Genomic DNA, 18,390 nt, shown 5'->3' with positions numbered 1-18,390 from the left:
AAAAACTGACAAACATTCACATCTCAACAATAATACAAAGGTCACACAGCTGAATAATGTATCAAGAAGCTGTTTTCTAAGATTTTGAAGTAGATTGGCTCAAAGGGGCACCCTGGTAGCCTAAAGAGGTTTAAAGTGCAAAACATGAAACACGATATCCCTGGTTCGGGTTCAGCTTGGGTCGGGTTACATTTATTCCCCATCCTTTCCTGTCATTGATCCACTGTCAAATCTATAATAAAGGCATAAAATGGCATGAAAAATATATTACAAAAATAAAAAATCACTATTTTTAAATAGACATTTGTTCCTCAAATGATTGAAATAAATGAGAATATTGTAGAGAATCAAAACCTTTTTCCTTTTTTTTTATGACAAATTCTAGTGTACCCGAAGCAAGAAAGGCAAAACAAATATCAATTTAAGGTGTGTGTCACACTAAACCAGATATCAGTTTTAGTTAGAGCTTGAGGAAGAGAGATGAAGACCATGAGTGTTTTTGCAAATTATTTTCTGCGGTAAACACAGTTTAAGCTTTAAGAAAGAAACCCAATCAAAGTAACAAAGTTTAGAAATGATCTCATTCACAGTAAGCCATTCATTATGTAACATGAGTTTTGGGAGCACCTACTGCTGTTTCCTGTAAGCCGCATCCCATGACTAGAGGTGAATGTGAGTATCACTAGAATTCATCCAGTGAAGCTTATTGGCTTATTCACTCTCATGGGAAGTGAACTCTTGTAGGAATAACTGATAGAGGATGGATGATACGTGTGGGCAGAAAAAAAGTAAGGCAGTTTATTCTCTTGACCTTTGACCCGTAGGAAAAACTGTTCATACACACACACAAATACGCACACACGCATAAGTAAACACATACCCCACCTACGCTGACATACTAGCAGCAGAGTGAGTGAGGGCAGCTGGGCCAAAGTCTAGCTGTGTCTCAGTGCTCCTCCGCTGTGAACGATTTCCACAGCGCTGTCAGCAGGCACCATATTAACCACATCACATTCACTCAAATGCCAGACTGTCACATGCAGTCTGATTCATCAACTTTCCACACTGTCAACCCAGGAGAGAAGAAGATAGAGAGACAGAAGGAGGGAGAGAGAGAGAGAGAGGGAGGGGGGCAGAGAGGAAAGATGCAAAGATGGAGAATAGAGATGATAGTCAGAAATAAACTGAGAAGTGAATAGCGGATGGAACCAGAGGGAGTGATATGTAATAGGTAGAAAGAGTGATGGCGATAGGAGATACGGATAAAAGATGAATAAATAAAAAGGGGCACACAAGCAGAACTCCCGCTCTCTCGTGCCTGACATGCCAAGCTGGCGCTGGAGGAGAAACACGACGACGCAAACCAGCCAATAACCCGGAACGCCGAGTGCCCCACAGATGGGAAACATACTCTGTCTCTCTCTTTCTGTCTCTCCCTGTGTCAAAGAGCCACGGAAACACTAGCGGTGGTGGTTTGTGCGGAGGTGCCGGCTGAATCTCATTTCATTTCGTTCCATCTCCTTTTCCTGTGAAGAATGTAATGTGGCGTCATGCACACAGATCTCCAATTCTATTTACTGCTTAGAGGTACATGAAACAATGCTCAGGAGGCTTCATTTGATATGGAGCATCTTGAATGGAACTACCACCAGGCATTTTATATTTCAGCTGTTGAATATATGGAACAATAGGATGCACGGCAGAGCGATGATCCAGTTAGGGTCCTTATTCAGTCTGTCTTTAATCGACGCGAGGAGAAGAATCCTTATGCAATGTGTCACTGTTTAAAATGGAAATGAGATCTGAAGATGCCTCATCACAGCTGGAGCTACTTTCTGACTGTCAACTTACAAAATAATGTTAAACAGGGAGAGTTTGTTCTCAACAACACTCTGTTTTACCTGTTTACGTCCCAAACATGGCAACTTTACTGATCTTAGGGTACTACAGAAAGAAAACTCTGCTTATACATCAGCGGAGGGGACATCTGTTAGGAAGTACAACAGAAACAACATGACATAAATGTAACCATACTTAATACTTTGAGCGTGGTTTGGCAAAATTCATTACTGTAACTGTCATGCATACTATAGATCTAAAATGCAAAGATTGTTGTAATAGAATAATCTAATCTTTTTCATGAATTTTTCATGATATAATGGCACAACAGTTCACCCCTGTGACACAAATAAAATGTGCAGTACACTCAGGCAGTGCAGAGGGGCATTCATCGACACAAGAATAAGCACATTAAGAGTCATATTGTATCATCTTATTTTGTATTTTAAGAACGGTTATATATTGTTTAACATGTATATCGTAATATCAACATTTAGACAATATTTTCTAATTTAATGTTTGCAGATCTGAGTTTAAAAGTCACACTTAGCAAGAATTCATGCTTTCCCTGAACAGTTTCTTTGGTTAAAGAATAGATATTGTATACTATGATCACATGAATTACTTCAAATCTATGACAAAATGTTTGAACTCTAGTGTTGACGGTTAAACTTTTGATTTAGATCATTTACTTGGAAGATTGTGAAGGGTGGAGATTACAAATGTTTACCATTTTCTTTGTTTTCAATAAAAAAGTGCATATGTTTTTCATTATATCAAATGACTTTGTCTGTGGGTTATTGTCCCATTACGAAGTAACTAATGAGCTTAACCTCTGATTCTGAGCCATTAGTAGTGAAATTGCGAAACTCAACTCCGCTCTGTATTTAGCCCCAGTAACCCTCCTGTCTAATTGACCTTAGTCAGCTACATCATGGTAGGGTATATATGCAGACCCAGTCTCATTTCATGAACATATATTCCTGGTTAATTTGATGAGGAACATCCTGTTCTGATTAGACCCGCACACGAGGGACGGTTAAAAATAACCACAGAATCAGTGACGAACGACCTCCTTCGATATATACTCCAGCGCTCCTCGCGCTCTCGGAACGGAAACATCATACTGGGCAGATGAGGAGCTTCAATGAGCATTTTAATGTAAGATCAAAAAAACTATCTCTGAAAGGATTACACTGAGATCATGTTTCCGTTGTTCTCTTTGAACTAGTCTAGTCTGATACAACAGTTGAAAGTAAGAACGGCTTAATTGCAATTTTTTCAGTGTGATTTTTTTTAAAAAGCTATTCACTTTTAAGCATGACCCTTACTACAAGATCTGAAGTTATAGTATACAGAACACCTCTGACTATATGATTCCCAAACAGATGTTATGGACATTTACCCTCACTGGACTTCAGAGATGCTTCAGAGACTGTGTTCCACTGTTGGTATCGTCTGTGTGTGTGCTGATTTACGACTCTGAGAGCAAAAAAAAGTGTGTTTACATCTGTCAATCAGGTATCAAAGGAACAAAACAATCACTGAACAAATGTAGACGCTGTTTGCATTTGATCCAAGTGCAAAATCCTTAAAATTCCAGTTTTTTATGAAACACTTAGCAATAAAACCTGTGTTGGAATATACATTGTTCTAAATGCATTTGGCTTAACCATTGTGTATCCATAGCTAAATGATTTTCTGTGCAATATGAATACAACATAGAAAGCACAATGCACCACCACCTGGGCACCATCTGAAACAAAGCATTAGTTAAAACCTATTGCCGTTAGGCATGGATACACAGTGCACAGCTTCAAACTGGTCTTTAAAAAGTCTCTACGTATAGCAACAGCATATCATTAAAATTCCTCTTGATACCATAGCAACTAAGTTTTTCTTATTGCAAGAGGTCACTTTGAGCTTGTAGAGAAGATGGCAGGAAACCAACGGCTGGGTTTTCCACGCTGGCAGGTGAAAGGTCACATCTCGGCTGCTGCTTCAGTCTTGTGCTCTCCTCTAACAATTTACTCATCATGAGTACACATTTCTTTGTTCGTGTGACTCTCGTCCTGGCCATATTTCCCAGACGCTGAATAGATGTAACTGTATGCCACATTCCGACTTGTTCTAGCGTTTCTCCCCATTATGACACTTATTTCACGAGACTGTAATACTGACTGTACTCCATTGTCGCAGAGAAGATGAGGAAAGTCTTCCTTTATGTGCTCGCTGCAGTTTCATGTTTCATACATCTCACTCTGAGACACACATATCTCTCTCACATATATCAAATTGGCAAGTTCCTGTGTCAATTAACTAACCCATAAATCAGGGTAACAAAATAACATTTAGTTACAGAGTGAAGCAAATGTATCTGTGGTGAAAGCTACACTTTAATAATGAAGTTGCTGCAGTTTGTATGACCAGTGAGCAGAAATTAATAGATGCAATTCTGTGGCCTGGGTGACGAGCCAACGGAAGTGTAATCAGAATCACCTTATTTAATCAAGGCATTACAGATGCCGTGTTTCTTTTAGACTACATAAGAGACAAAATAACAAAACTGTGAAACATCTCTTCTCTTTTTTTAGTCCACTATCCTCTCGTGATGCCTGGGAATTCAGAGGTGCCTGTAACACTGTCAAAATGAACAATCAAAATATCACAATTTGAAGGTTATAGAAAATGACAAATTTGGTATTTATGATGATCTGTGATCCTAACAGTGTCGTACACCTTGTTTACAGACACAGACTCACACTGAAGAATTCTCAGGATGCTGTATGTTATGACTTGAACCTTGAAATGACATCGTGGAGACACCCACCACAACTCAAGACTCAAAGGTCTCCCATGCGGCACGACTTAGTGAGGTTGACCAAGGTTCAACTTCCTTTCACTCCCTCAGGAAACGGAAGTACATTCCTTCTTTACGTTACATGTGAGAGCCTGTCATTTTGAGAACATCTGTGTGAGGGCCAGGTTGAACAGACAAGGGGGGGGGTTTAAGGAGTTTGATGGATCATATTGATGATGTGTCTAATGCTGTTATGAACACAAAGGGTTGGACTCAAAAGCATCGACTCAAGACAATGTTTCAAAAGTAAAAAGGTCTTTACTCAAGAACATGCAAGTACAACAAAAAATCACTCATATGAGGAAAAAACGTAGAACAAAGGAAATGCAAAAAAAACATGAACTAAACTAAACTTGACTAAAGGCAAAATTCTATGATGGCTACTTGATTCAAAAGCACTGGCTCTCTTGGTGGCAAAAACACAAGACGAACTGGCACAGGACAAAGGGCGACGAGGACTATTAATACACACACGAGGTAATGGGGAACAGGTGGCAACAATCAAACAGGCGGGAAAACTCACAAACAGGAAGGGCTCTGAAACGAGAGGAACAGGTAATTAGAAAATAAAACAGGAAGTGCAAGGACACACAGTGTATGACAAGACTAGACATGAGTGACTGTAACATAACTGAACAATGAGACAAGACTAAACATGGACTATAAACTAAACATGAAACATATAACATAAATACATTAACACACATGACGGGACGTTACAAATGCCACCCAAAACAGTGCTAATGGCTACTTTAGGATAGGCATCAAATATTATTGAGAAAGCCACTCCACAACTAAACTGTGCTGCTGGTTGCTCAGCTGTCCACTGACGTGTTTTACTCTGTCCCTGTTCACAACCTGGTACACCTATATCTCACACTCATTCAGTGGGAAGTGTAGTTACTCCTGACACTGCAGTTTAGGGAAAACATATTCATTGTGAGGATTACAGCAGTTGAGAGAGAGAGAGAGAAAGAGAGAGAGAGAGAGAGAGAGAGAGAGAGAGAGAGAGAGAGAGAGAGAGAGAGGGGGGGGGGGGGGGGTGATGGGTTGAGCCGATCTGTACTTACTGAGGAACCAGTGCTATTAAGCAGCTTGGTGTGACCTCAACATCTAGATTATACTGTGCTGCATACAGTACTGTGGATGCCATTAATCCACATAACATGAATAAAATAAAAAACAAGCTGAACTGTGTGTAATATATCAGAATGTCAACTATTAACATGGTTTGCATGCATTTGTTATATGATGTCTTGCATTGGTACGTGCATATTAACATGCACTGCACGAAAGAAAAGAGAAAAACAAGTCGATAGAGTCACTTCCTCTAACCTGACGAGCACTTACAGTATATAAACAGCTATATAAGCAATTTATAGCATCCAACAGTATATTAGGTACCATGAGTTTTGCATTAAAGCATCTCAATACATCAACTGGGCTTCCTGGCTCCATGCACTGAGGAGGGGAAATAGTTTTATTGGCAGGGAAACCTGCCTTCTTAGCAGTTAGAACTCTTCATTGAGATCAATGCATTTAGCATTTAATTTTTTTTTTGGCATTTTGATATAGTCCATAAAAAATGCAGATTGAGACTGTGAGGAGCAAGTTCATTAACCAATAAAGGAGGAGATTTAATATTTAAGATTCAGCTCAGATTTAAGATGGCTGAAGGTTTCTTGTACAACAACACTAGCGGTAGTGCAGTTTATTGAAATACACTCTGGTAATTTGAATCACAGGCTGTCGTGGACACATAAATAATGAATGTGCATAAAGAGTAGTACTTATTGACTTCTTTGTGACTTTATGAAGCACAAGCATTTTAACCAGAGATGACATGGTAACCACTTTTCCATTGCAAACCGCTCATCCCTTTCTTTACATGCAGTAACTATGTGGGCTATATGAAGCATAAAGTACACATTAAACTTAGCAATACAATGTAATATGATGTGAAATTCACCTACATGCCTCCCTCGTCTGATTTTTTTCTCTTCTTTTTTTCCCTCCAAGTTTGCATATCTTAAGTGGAAGATTGATGACAGGCCTCATGCTGTGGACAGAACCTATGCTAATGAGGAACACGGGAGACCTCCCCCGGGTTTGGAAAGCATGTTGAACGAAAGAGGCAACAGTGACTCTAAGCACAGCGGGTGCTGCCTGATCCTGCTGGAAATAGGTGTGTACATACTGTACGTGTGTGGGCAAAACGGGTAAGAGCGTGTGTGTTTTTTTGTGAGTTAACTGTGTGTTGAAATAGATATCCATGTATGTGCCCATATGTGTGTATAAGTATGGACATATATGCCTAGATTATAAAAGAAAAAAAGATTTGATGAGATGGTTGGGGGGGGGGGGGAGGCAGTAGAAATATTAGACACAAATAAGGTCAAATCCACATTACCATGGTAACCCACCAGAAGACACCAGCTGGTCCATCTGTTCCTCTGCTAACTTTGAGTCGATTCTCCCACACCTCATACCAGCTGCTGTTGTTATAGTCATACAGGATCTGTGCAGTCAAGCAGCAACATCCTGCGCTATGCATTTTCACTGGAATCCAATTCTGGAGAATGGATTCACCAAAAACACAGAAACAGCTAAAGAAATAAATCCTACCCAGAATACATTGTGGCCATTATTTTTATTTAGGACAAACAAATAACACTTCCTTTTTGGTGATGGACATGGTCAGACAAAACAGGGGTACAAGTTTTATGTTTTCCATGGGTCATAAAGTTTAGCAAAACTTTGTATGTACCAGGGTTATATTTAGAAGGCCTAATATGTCCATTTTAAGAAATGCAATACATATGGATCTAATTAATACTTAGTGATTAAATCTCATCTTTTGACTTGTCTCCACACTTGTCGCTCATTTTTTCTGCATCCGAGCAGAATCCAAAGCATCCTACCTTCCACAGTTAGCTGAACTGTAACAAAGTGACACTTGAAGTTTACATTCAAGTGTCACTTTGGTCAAAAATCCAAATCAGCGTGTAACGGTGAGGCCGATGAGAGTGTGAGTCATGCACAGTTATCTTCCTCTATTCTGCAAGTCGGTGACTGGGGACTCGATATTTGCAGTACAAACTTTGGCTTAGCTATGTTAAGGCAACTAAATCTGACATTATGTAAAACATAGATATAATCAATATATTACAATATTATTTGAAATGAAGCAAGAGTGAAGTGAAAATATTATGGTGCTCAGGCGTCTGTATCCAATTCAGTAATTTAGTGGAAGTTGTAATGTGTTGACTTAGTAGCTCTTAGATAGATAGACGTATCTGGTAAACAACAGGTAAACATGATGCATCATTTGTTTTCCATACATTTGGCAATTGCCAATTTCCTTTCTAATGTATATTGTGGCACATATTGAAAAAAAAAATGTTCTATAAAGATAATACATTCAAATATTTATGCCTTTCCCCCTTTTAGTTAATAATGGCTAAATAAATTGTACCACTCCATAGTGTCATATGATTTTGAGATATTGTGGGGAAATATTCAGGTTTTTTAAAGTCAAGGAAAAGTTTTAAAGCAAATATGAATAATGCTGGAGTGTGATTTGCTTTTTTTTTAAAGTGAAACTTTGACACCAACCAAGTCAAATCATTGACTGGTGACCACCTATACCAGTACCTGCCTGGAAGCTGTTTTCTACAATAAACTGAAAATCTTCATTTTATCCTGGACCATCTGGATTTGGATCCTTCTCCTTTTGCCTCTCACACACCAGCTGTGGCAAAAAGTTAATCGTATAGTTACATTTATAAGGTCATACCTGAGTTTTCCCAATACCAAACCTAACAATTTTGCAATGCAAATATGAAGCATCATCCAGCACATACTGCCACATTAAGTGTACCCTGAGTCGATAACCATTCCCATAACACAGGCAATTTCAGCGACATATGCTCTATTCAACCACAACTGCTCCATCGGTTACCCTTAAAATTGGCAGATGAGGTACAGTAACAACCTTCTGTTGAGGAATTAAATCATATCATAACACAGCGTTAGCTTCCCAAACCCAAGTTTAAGAAGTGTCTCTTGTGCAAAACGTGCCAGTTTAAAAGGGTAGACAAATAAAGCCCTTTTTATTTGTCCCTTCAATCAACAGACTTGCCCTTTCTTTCCCACAATGCCTTCCCTGCTGCAGCGCACAGAGAGCGGGGTCACGGTTGCATAGCATTTCCGGCTGGAGAGTTTTCAGTCTGTATGTCAAATGGATACTTTTCTGGGTAATTTCTCACCATGGCGGCCACTCTGATTATCATGTGAGTGTGGGGGTCCGGAGCCGAGAAACTAATGAACTGCTTACACAAAGTCTTGTGCCAAGGTTGTCTCTCTCCGTCAGGATGTCTGGGGAAAAGGCTCACTGCTCACTGGAGCGAGACGTTCATATCATGGATGGGCTTTGGGAGAGAGAGAGAAAGCAAGCAAGAGAGAGAGATAACAGATGAGAGAGGTGGAAAAAGAAGAGGAGCGGAGCAAGGGGAAAAGTTGAGAAAATAACAGATGGCTAGCTATAGCTGGCTGGCTAGTTATGTGGATGGATGAGGGGATGAGAGGGGGATAGATGAGTGGATGGATAGAGTTATTCATTCTTGGATGTATGGTTGGATGGTTTTGGTTTAGATATCTAGAACATGTGTAATCCAAAATGGCATGGGCAGTTTGGGTGAAAACTTTTTTGTCGTCAAAAATAATTTCATTGTCCACTACAAACTACAAAGCAAAGAGAGAATGAGATTGAATTGGCAAACTAGCCCTGACCAGACAGTTGTGTCACATGGGTCAAGGCTTGGTTGATTGACTAGCTTGTCTGCCTGGACACTTGACCTAATCTTGATATCCTGATAATGTGTAAAAAAAATTATAATATGCAGTGTGTTAAGTGTGGAATTACAACATGGGCAGCTGATTCATGTTTCTATTGTCCCCCTACAATGATCATAGTTTCACCATTAAGGCTACTGCAGATCAAAACGAGGACTTGCAGTCATTAGTGTTGTGATATGTAAAGCAGAGCAATGTAAGTACGGTCTCATGTGACTGCAGCACCATAACTATTTGTTTACAAAAGTATTATGGCTCTTAAAGGATTAGTCTGGTGGTCTAGCGGGAAACGTATTAATCCGCAAATGAAAATAGTCCCCAATATAATGCACTGTTTCATCTATACGCTTTTTCAGACTTATGTCATGCAGTGGTAAAGAGAATGCACAAAACAATGTTGTATTTTTATCAGAAAGATGAATTCTTAAAATATCCCTAATTATGATGCCCCAGAACAGCTTAACATCGAGGCTACATTGGAAGGCAAGGCTTAAAATTGTATTGTTTAGGTTCAGGGGTTTTGTTTTAGTTTGTTTTTGTTTTTTGTAAACTATAAACCTGAGGTCCCTTCCTGATTTCCAACTGGCTTCCCACCCACAACACCGCCGATGGTTGGAATTCACATTCAAGCTTTAAGTACCGCTGCCTGGAACTGGACCCTGGATCTCTGTAGAAGTGTGCCCCTGGTAAAAGTTATGTTTGTGGTTATGACAAGAATATGTCAGGGACTTCTGTCAATGCACTTTTACCAAACACAATAAAAAACATACACAGCAGTACCTTCGATGTATCTCACACAGCATGCTAGAACAATGTTCCATGAGAAATATTGTGAAGGGAAATCAACATTTTGGCTTTTCAAATTAAATTGTTTAAAAAGTAGTTTGTGTTTTCAAGAATAATACGCCATTGTCTTTGACTGTCACGTATGGAAACAACATGATAATTCCCTTCGGACTAGCCATAAATCCAAACCCTTTTTTAGACTTCATGTGATTAAAGTGTACGCACAAAGAATGTTACTGTTGTGTAAGTCAATAAATTAAGCTCAATCAATACCATCACTGATTCCTGACAGCTTGCTTTAGGCTATGTAATTGATCATATTTAAAAAGCTTTGTGATTACTACTGCTGGGTGGTTTTGGATGATCAAGCTGAAAGCAAAACCTAAATAATCGCTGTTGAGTTTACAGTGTGAGATTGATATTTTTCACACTAATTTAACAGATTTGTTTTACTGGCAGTACATTGCTTGTTTCATAATATACCCCCACTGCGTAACAGGCTATGGCACAATGTGGCTTGATATGGAGGGAAAAAACATTTTGTGACAGTGTACCATTAGTTGTACAACAAAGCTTTTTCATGTGTTCATTTATGAGTCATTCGCCAACAAGACTGCTAAAAAAGATTGCCTAAAGAAGAAAAAGGACAGTGGGGGTGAGAAGAGAAGGAGAATGAGGGAGAAGTGTGTCCATTTTATAATGTAAGTAAGGGGCTGGTAGTGGAAACATGTCGGGGAGAGGGGCAATGAGGGGATGATGGAGAATGATGAAGAATGATATTTGGAAGACATGGGCAAAAGTTAAAGGTTAATGAATTTGCAGGGAAAAGGGACCAACACAAGGAAAAGGGAGGAGGGAAAGGAAAAAAATCCAGCCTGCAATGAGCAGGGGAACTTGGGGGGGACAAGTATCAAGGCAGGGCCAGAGGCAAGATTGTGCAGAGTGGTGTTACAGGTTAGCAATTGAGGAGGCAGAGGAGAGGAAAAGAGGCAATATGGGAAAGTAGTTCCCACATTGTCAAAATGGTGAAAGGAAACAGGGGAAATGTACCTTTTGTGAAATCTCCTGTGAAATGAAAAGAAAGAAAGCAAAAGGGAGAGAAAAATGTTGCGGATAAGACACGATGAGTCAAGAAAAAAGAAAGGAGGAAGGCCGAGCAAAGACTGAATTGAAAGAAGATAAATTAGCATGGCGCGTGACAGAGGAAGCAGAAGGATGGAAGACATATAACAGCACTGGTGAACACGGGATAAGGGATGAGGGCTGGACGTAATGGACACTGTAGGACGAAGATAACGGATTGGTTGGATCAACGGACTGAACATCTACGGGTGAATAAATGGATGTATGGATGGGTGGATGGATGAAGCTTTTAAATGAGAAAAGAGGAAGGTTGCCAGAGACAACAAATGAGAAGGGAGGGATCTGAACACGGTCAGTGTGCTGAACAGATAAGTGAGAGTGGATAAGGGAAGCAAATATTAAATTATAACGGAAACTGATCAGGGCAGAGACACATTAGGAACAAATTAGTATAGTGATGTAGTGCACTTATTGGTAAACAACAATAACAATGATGATGATGATGATGATGATGATTATGCTTTGCCTATTCAAGTCAACCCTCTCTATTCTCTGTGTTCGCAGAATGGATGGCCTGCTTGGCAGAGATTGCGTCCCATAGAAAGACACATAAAAACTTGTGCAGCCGAATTCTACATCAACCAATTTATCGCTTGGTCCAATATGCTGACGGTGCTCTAGTAAATACCTGCTCCAAGGAGAACCTTCAGGCCAATGTTGAGTTGACATATTTCACATCAGCATATATCACTTAAGGCCCGACACTCAACCCAAACAAAAGAAAACATTCCTCTTCCCGTATCCCTCGGAAGCACAACTGTCATCGCACAAAAGCTCAGCAAACAATAGATCGCTTGGAAATGATTACTTCCAGGAAATTTAACATAGACAGCCTATCCCGTAACATGAAGGTCACAGGTTTGATGTAATTCAGCATAAAGTGGAGTTTCTAGTCAAAACATTTGCCTTAATGTCTTAACTTAATGGTCCTAAAGAAGCTATTAAAATATAATATGCAAGGATTTGTGTGATCAATGATACAGCATGTCAGTCTATGATATATCTGTTTCACCTTCATGTTACTACTACAACTACTCACAAGCCTCCAAGGACAGAGCTGGGTAACACTGACCCAAAAATACGTTTTTCCTTCTGTACTCAATCATTACAAAAGAAGCAGCAGAATATTTTACAATATGTTTTTCAGAGTTAAAAACACGTCAAAGTGACCTTTTGTAATATCACACGTTGTATCCATTTAACTGTAAACCAAGGAATCTAAGTTTGTCTGTGTCTGTGTGTGTCCTTCACATATATCGAGAACAGTTTATCTGATCTACTTCACACTTGGCGGGTGTCTCTCCCCCATGAACAACCTCTGTCCCCCACCCCTACGCCTCAAAAAGAAAATGTGGCTTCAGGGCTGCAGGGCCGTGCAGACTGAGCGGATGTTCATTGACTGCAGTTCGCTTTTGCTGCTGCATTCTAGATATACTGACGTTACAACCAAACTCTTCCCTGAAATCAACGAGCAATGAGCGGTTGTTGAGGATGCTTTTCCAGTGCCACAAATATATCCTCATTTTAATCACTTGCAGTAATGTCTGCCTAATTTTGTCTTCTGCCAAATAGCAACTGTCAGTGAGTGATAACTGATCCAAGAGCAGGAAGAAATATTGTTTTGCAATTGTTTTACTTGGCTAAGCACTGTTGTTTAAATTACATAATGTACATCTGGTTTACCAGGTGAATTAAGTAGCTTAATTCACTGCAACCTTAATCAAACTGACTTTGAAATACCACTGTCAAAAGGCTTTATTCACAGCAGACATTTTGCCTTTTCATCAACATTGGCGCCCATTCTCTGTCCCAGTAAGTCATTGTGACAGTGAGCCAGCATGCATAATACCAGGACCCTAAAACTGAATCACCTAAATGGAATTCAGTCATCGTGAAATGTATTCTTTACACCTGTGTTTTTCTTACATTTACAAATGTCTTCCCTGAAAAAGACTCACAAAGACCCAGCAAAGACTTTATACTTAATTTTCCAAGCTCTTCGTGCAGTTGTTTCACCTGCAATTGCAATTGAATTCAACCACTGTAAATCCATTGATTGAGGTTTAAACTGTAGAGCGGCTTTGTCTCAAGGAACTGTTTGTAGAGCTCATCAAACTCACTGTGTTAACTCCGTCACACTGCTATTGAGCAACACACGACCATTCAGTGCACATGTTAAAGAGAACTGGGTGAGAGCATCAGCTGCATGCGGACATGTACATACATATGGGCAGCCGACTATCCAGTGATCTTTTAGAAATAGATACAAGAGTAAATCCCTACCTTACAATTTTGTCACAAAACAAACATTATTGAGCAAATGATCTCAACCATAACCATAAAGCAGTGACAAATTCCAATAACACTGCCTCAGAAAGATATTGGCCATCAACCAGGAAGTTAAACTAACAACCAATGTCCTGGAATTTACCACCCACTTTGACACCAAGTGCCATCACCATAAAGTGGATAAGTCACCTTAGCAGAGTGAATGGCTCCAGGTGTCCTACACAAATCTATTCCCTCTTCAGAGATTGATGTCTCGACCCCGGAGGTCAGAAAAAGCATTAATATGACAATTCCAAATCATAGCTTGAGAAATGCCACAGGTGCAGGAAGCACACAGGACACAGGGGATAAAGCTGAGGAGGATTACAGTGTTGGCTTTAGGGCCGATGTGATATATGATGAGTCAATCAGCCTCTGAAAAGGGAATACACTTTTTTTTTCACAGGACCAAATGTTCCTCAAATGTGCATCGTTTTAACTGACAAGAATCATCATGCATCCCATGAGTAGTTTACATCAGTCAAAGCTTACGTTCTTTTTCTTTAGATAATGTGAACATGTGTACAAAAACAGATGCTTAGACATAACTATGTTTGAATATTTAACATGCATATGTCCAGATGTGGAGGCACTAATATCATAGATTTCAACTGATTAGGTAGAAGCCTGAGCACCAGTTCCCAACCACATAGAAACATTATATATTTACTCTGAGAAACAAATCTCACAAGTGCCTTCACAATGAAAAGATGGCTCCTTAATGCTAATAGAAAAAAAGCAATATGATACAATTAGTCTTTAATAATAAACAAATGCATCTTTAATAATAAGGAAATGCCTCTTTAATATTAAGCAACAGTGTATGAAGGGGTTTTTGATAAATAAAATAAATAAATGGAGCTGGCAGGTGTTAAGTTACCATTAGGTTAGCATAAACGAGTATAACTAAAGTTTGTCCTGATGCATGTAACCAAATGGAAAAGTTTTCTTTAATATTCAAGTCAATAAATCAAACCGACCAATTCTTCTAACCAATTGCAGTCAAAGGTTCAGTCACAAATATGAAGGTTGCACATTCATAAGGTTAAACACTTTTGTGATGAAGATCTAGTCTGGATCAAAATGCACAATTCAATAGTTAACTAATTACATAAAACCCACAAAAAAAACATTTTGTTCAAGGAAACAGCTCCAACATAGTGTTCATGCCAGGTACAATGTTATTATGTGTTACTAAAAACAGTTTGAATGAGATGAAAAATAATAAAGGACACAAGGTTAGTGGGCTTTATTCACAAACATGTACTTTGAATGTAATGTTTTATCATTCTAACAAAGGCTCAACACACAGAATGTTGTCTTGATAACTGTTTGAAACTGAGAGCATCATAACAAGCAACGGTATCTGCAACTGGCATCTAGTGTGAATTCAAACCTTGCCTGTCAGAAATGCCATCCTTACAGTATTTAATTGAATTATGTTTTGGGTATTTACCTTCTGCTGTGGCTGTTATCCTTTGATTATGTAATTACATTTTTAATGCACCGTACATGCACATGCACTTCAAAGACTTCAATGATGTGAAGCGGTGTAAGTGCAATAAAAGTGCACTGACATACATACTTCAAATACAGAAGGTAATGAATAAAGAACAAAACCATTGCAAGTATGTTATATTCCATACGCACACACACGCACACGCACGGTGCTGTGAGTCATGTACCGCTGCTGAACACCCACACCCTAGAATTAACCTTAACCCTAACCATACATTTACTGGGAATCAAAAAACAGTATTAATTGAGCCTCTTTCCCTAAGTATAATCTTTAAACTGATACGAATACTCTTCCTGTTCTTGACCTTAGCCTTAACAATGACATCACTTTGGTGTTTCCCCCTGATGTCACTTTAAATGCAACATTTGATCCTCGCTAAGACAGAAATAGAGACACGGGACTATCCCTCCCTTACAGCGTTCCTTCATGCAACAGTTTGATCCGTTGCCATGTGCCTTTGGCAAATAAGAAAAGAAAAAAAGCCATTGTATTTTTTATATCTTGTTGTTTTAGCTTCACTACATGTTAAAAATGTGATCGACGAGAAATTTAAAGTGTCACAAAAGTACGCAAGAAATGTTAACATGGCCAGTTATCCTGAATCTTGATGAAGAATGGCTTTATAGGATTTACATGGGCAGATTGTTCAGCCTCACCATGAAGAGCATCCTGTCACGTGTGCCCTGGTAGCTGACCTGGTAGAGCATGCCCCCCATTTATTAAGGGTTAGACATTTACTTTCATTTACTGCACGTCATCCCCTCTCTCTCTCTCTCTCTCTCCCTTTCCTGTCTCTCTTTGAAAAAGGAAAAAAGAGCACATGTTTAAAATACTTCTCCCTATTTTGAGTTAGGATTTCATTTTTCCATCATCATCATCAAAGAGGGACGAGCTCTTTAAACACATTAAAGCCACAAGTCTCGTTCTCAAACTGTCATAACGTGTAAGCTCTTTTCAGCCGGAGCATTTTTTCTGAAATGGGATTGATGCTTAAGAGAATGTGAAGCTACATTCTGCTGTGTGTGGGACTAATACATCCACTGCAGCCATCTCAACCACCATCACACCTTATTACCTCTGTAAGCTCCAGTGGTCACCTCTCCCTCACCAATGTGGTCTATTGCCTTTCATCAATCATGGTCAACTAGCTATGGAGGCTGAATGGAGGCTGTAAGGGGGTTGAAAAGCAATTGGGACAAGCTGTGTAGCCTAAACACACAGCCTGTAAACACTGTTTATAGATACATGACGTCTGATCTGAATTTAATTCACACTTCTGACACAGTCTCTGTGTGACATAAACAATCCTAAGGGCAATTTTACACACGTTTGTCTTTCATTCTCACTTTTCAAAATGTTCTCGTGCCTGTTTACACACACACACACACACACACACACACACACACACACACACACACACACACACACACACACACACACACACACATACGCAATGCTGCACAGTCAATGCTGTCAATTTAAGTCCACATCACACCAACATCAATCTTCATTAAGCATCTGACCTTGGAGAAGAAAGGATGACATCACCTATAGCACAACACTAGAGGATCATTGTGCACTACATGCTTTTATGTCCATGTGTGTTCATGTGTTGTTTACTGTGCAGCACTGCATTTTCATTTCACAGCAGCAGAGTTTGTTTGCGTGCATCTTTATTTACAGAACAGAAAGAAAAAAGCAATCTTGTTTACAGGACTACTACGGCAGCAATGCATGTCAACACAGAAATAAGGCAGGCAGTGTCTTCAATCAAGAAATCATTTATAGCAGCTATGAGGAATCTATTTTAGTGTTTATTTAACAGTATTGTTGATGCCTCACGTGGCACAAGGCAAAAAAACAACAATCGGATGTTTGTATATTACGATTCCATATGCCTGCCACTGGGTCGGCAGCAGGTCGGCCCCCGGCTTTCTAATACTTTCAAATTAGGAAGCTAAAGCTGTTATTTATATTCCAGAAATGGGTGAATGAACATCTCAAAACCGTATTAGAACTTTTACTTAATGAAACTTTCACTGGTTATTGATCTCCACACAATTAGAGGTAGGATACCTCATCAGTATACAGTACATCCCGTAAGCTGTTTATCCAAAACACTCTTCTGTTTCCAGCTCTTCAACACAGTTGCATGTCTGAAGGTCAGGGATGAAGGCAGCTCTTTCTGACAGGAGGCGATGGTACTCATGCTAATCTCTGGGGGTTTTGTCCACAGGGGCTTAGAGAGTGAGCCAAAAGCAAAAGTCTAAGTCTGGTTTTCATTTTCCATTAAATCACAGGCTGCACTGTGATGTTTTATTAACACGACTGCTTTAGATTTGTTAGTGATTGGACAGCAGAGCATTTTCCAAGTGCCATTTTGTTGATGGTTTGTTGCATGCTGTCATGGAATCTCTATTAAGTTTGTTGACCAGTCAAAGTGACATCTCAGACTTTGTCAGAGAGTCCCAGTCTCATAAATGACGTGGCCCACATTGCTCTCGAGGGGGCTCAGCTCAGGATACCTCATTGTGGCTTTTAGAGACTCGTTTATTTCATCATCTTATGCAAATGCTGATGTCAGCTGATCGGGAAGAAGCCCTGAGAACCAGTTCCCAAACACGTAAAAACAAAAAAGTAAAAACAATGCCTCCCTGATAATAATAATGAAAAAATACCTCTTCAATTATATTAAAATGCCTCTTTAATAATAAGTAAATGTGTACGAAGGGCGTTTCGATAAAAATAAACCAATAAACAAAGTAAAGCCTGAGGGAAGTAGGTCATCGTTGGGAAAGCATAAACTCTTGCATAATGTTACTAAAATCTGCCCTAGTACAGGTAACCTAGGAAAGGTGTTATTTTATATTCACTCCAACTAGGTTTCAGAACGCTCATCCTCGATCAGAAAAGCTAAGGTAGGATATGTACCAAGCTGCACTCAATTCTGTTGTTTTTTGTGGGAGCCAGTCCCCACATCCTGCGCAAAGCAATCAATTCAGGGGAATTGTGACATTCAGCTAAAATGAATTAGGAAAAAGTGAAATGACAACAAGTACCA

Source organism: Cottoperca gobio, chromosome 14 (genome assembly GCF_900634415.1).
Source record: "Cottoperca gobio chromosome 14, fCotGob3.1, whole genome shotgun sequence".
NCBI lineage: Eukaryota > Metazoa > Chordata > Actinopteri > Perciformes > Bovichtidae > Cottoperca > Cottoperca gobio.
The sequence above is the reverse complement of the archived record's forward strand: the minus strand, read 5'-3'. Positions refer to the sequence as shown.